At 46.1% G+C, this 3,169-nt stretch overlaps 1 non-coding gene across 1 annotated transcript; it reads left to right on the top strand.

Moving 5' to 3' along the window:
• The first annotated feature begins 2,840 nt into the window (after window positions 1–2,840).
• Window positions 2,841–2,945, top strand: LOC114223693 (U6 spliceosomal RNA). Its single transcript, XR_003612220.1, has one exon. It is a non-coding gene; the product is annotated as a U6 spliceosomal RNA (small nuclear RNA).
• Window positions 2,946–3,169: the final 224 nt, after the last annotated feature.

Here is a 3,169-nt window from a genome sequence, read left to right on the forward strand (position 1 = left end):
TGAAACAACAGCTCAGTCTCTGAGACTGAGTATCAAGTCACCCTGGACATCCATTTGAGTCAGGACCCAGCCACGTTCATGGGCATCTGGTATCCGAGTCCGAGCCATTGACAGAATAATGTCTGTGTGGATGGCTGGGGGTTCCATTTGCCTCCTCCACCTGCCTTACTTACCTTCCCAGCTGTCCCACCCCCCCACCTCTTTCCAGAGGCCCTTTTGACAGAACTCCTGAATTCCTGCTTAGCTGTTCAATCTGATGCCATGTCCTGAAATGTATTTTTTAATTCTTTTACTTTGTCATAGGTTTAGATAATCATAGAAAAGTTGCAAAATGGTAAATAGTTCCCATATGCCCTTCATACAATTGTCAAACCAGGAAACCAACACTAAACTATAGATCTTGTGAAATTGTACCAGTTTTTCTTCGAACGTCCTTTTACTGTCCAGGATCCCACATCATTTTTAATTTGTTGTGTCCTTCGTCTCCTCCAGCCTATGACAGATCCTCAGTCTTGTCTTTCATGACCTCCAACCCAGGCCCCCTCCGGTGAACGCACTTCAGCCTCTGTCCTCACTATAGCTGAATACCCTGTTTCCTTCCCCTTATCTACCATGTGAACTCCTAATCAGTACTCCAGAAAATATCATTTAGGTACGTAATGCTAAGCCTCAGTGCCTCAACATAATAGCAATTCACTCTCACTTACTCAAGTCCTGTGTGGATGTCCCAGGTTGGGTGACTCTCCTGAGAAGCTCTCCTCCACGTGGTAGGGACATCTTAGGACACTGCCGTCCCCACCTCGTGGCCTCTAAGATCAGCACAGAAAGGAAGAAAGAGGAGAAGTATGTGTGGAAGCTTTCATTGTTTCTTTAAATAGCACAAGCCAACACAGGCTTGCATCACTGCTGCCCATGTTACATTGGTCAGAGTGAATCCAGATGCAGGAGAAAGGGAAATGCCGTTTACTGTATCCCAGGAGGGAAATGAGGCAGGGTATTCAAGTTAGACCATTGTCTCCGCCACTGACCAGCCTTCTGGTCATCAACAGCTTTCTTTTTCTTCCCACATGCTACAGCTGGCTCACACTCTTCCCGAGAGAGAACGCGCACACCCGTTCAGTTACAGTAGCCAACTCAGGGCCCGGGATCTCTGAATGGATCTGGCCTCTCCGTGAAGAACAGGGATAGCCCTTTTGGTCTGCTCTCCTGTGACCTGAGGGATACTTGATTTGCCACTGGTTTCCCTGATTTCCAATCAATAGTGGTGGATCATGGCCAGGGAAATGCATGGACCCTTCCCTCTTGGAGAAAGGAAGTAGGCAAGTCTCACACCCATCACTAGCCCATAGATGTACTTTAGTCCTGCAGGACGGATGTGGTGATTTTCTCTGCTCTGGATGCTGAGACCCCACCGTGACAGACCTCACCTTCTGGGGGCTCCTCCTTGCTCCTTATTATGCAAGGCCACACAAGAATGGGCTTCGGGGAGTGCATTCTCCTGTTGGCAACACAGCTTTGGGAGCTCACTTCCTGTTTAGCAAAGATGGGGACTCAAAGTTTGTTTTTAAGTCCCAAACAACTGAAGGATTTTTTGGGTCCAGACTCATGGTATTCTTGGCAGTGCAGTCGTCTCAAAAACGTACTGACTTCTGATCTATTTGTACCAGTAACTATACCCCTTTCTTGGATGTCATTCTGGAACCTACTTCATTTCCCTGCCTCCTCACTGCTGTCAATCTGTCTCTCAACTTAACAGCAGCTGTCCGAGGCCACCGGAATGAGTGGGAGGTCCGTGCGCTTACTCACACGTCGGCCCTGAGTCACTCTATGGACCTTAGAAAGTTCACCAGCACTTAACCAGTTCAAATTATTTTTTATTCCCATACTTACTGGTTGGGGACTAGAAGCAGGTTACCTTTTGCAACCCTACAAGGCCCTGAATTTCTGGACCCTATTACCTTTCATTTTCTGCTTACCAAATAGCCATTTACTTCCTGAGCTCATCTCTTTCTTGTACTGCCTTTCCAAACAGATCCACTTCCAGTTAAAACACCTTTCTAATATTCCATTTTCCAAGGACTCCTATGAGCCTGCAGTGATGGGGTCTGCCTTCTCAGATCCCACAGACAGCCATCTTGCCATGTTTTGTCAATACAAAGCATCGATGTTCTGCCACCAGCAAGCCATGTGTCTTCCTCGCCTCCTGCCCAACTGCTAAGAAAATGGCCACATAGTTTTGTTACAGTAGCAACTTCCTGCAAGATACCACTTTCCAAAGCATTCAATAAATCATGCTAGTTGTTGCAAACAACCCCCAATTCCAGTGGCTCCACAAAATAAATTCATTTCCCACCTTCCCCATATCCACTGAGGATTCTCCAGGTAGGGCACCCTCCTTCTGACAATGACTCAGTGATCCAGAGCCTTCCATCTTGGGATGCTGCTGTTTCGAGTATGGGGCTCCAACTTGCCACAGGAGAAGAGAGGAAGGGATCAGGTGTCCAACATATTTTATGGGCCAGCCTGGATGTGTCATACATCACATCTGCCTGCATTCTGTCAGTCGGAATTAGTTTTATGGCCTCAGGTACAAAGGGATGGTTAATGTCATCCACCTGGGTGTCCAGGAAGATAATTAAATGGTTGAAAATAATTAGAATTATTTCTGGCACAAAGACTGGTCTGAAACGTCACCTGATATCTCTGCAGAATCAGGCATTTCTCCTCCACTGACACTGTGTCTTGTACCTAATTTGCACCTGCCACTTTGATTAAAAATTATTTTATTGTCTGTAGCCCTGCCAGGTAAGGAGTGCCTTGAGGTTAAGAACTGTCCCGTAGTGCTCTTTTGGCAGCACACGTACTAAAACAGGAATGATACAGAGAAGATGAGCGAGGCCCCATGCAAGGATGACATGCAAATTCGTGAAGCGTTCCATGTTAAAAAAGAAAGAAAGAAAGAAAGAAAAGAAAGAAAGAAAGAAAGAAAGAAAGAAAGAAAGAAAGAAAGAAAGAAAGAAAGAAAGAAAGAAAGAAAGAAAGAAAGAAAGAAAGAAATGTCCTGTATACATCTCCGAAGCACCTGAGGCTGGCCCACGCAGGTGCTGAGTGCTTGTCAAGAGAATGAGGAGACCAGAGGGAGGCCAGGCTAGGAGAAAATGTTGAAAGG

Source organism: Eumetopias jubatus, unplaced genomic scaffold (assembly GCF_037043125.1).
Source record: "Eumetopias jubatus isolate StellerSeaLion01/CBP00866 unplaced genomic scaffold, mEumJub1_p1.0 scaffold_5, whole genome shotgun sequence".
In the NCBI taxonomy this organism is placed as follows: domain Eukaryota; kingdom Metazoa; phylum Chordata; class Mammalia; order Carnivora; family Otariidae; genus Eumetopias; species Eumetopias jubatus.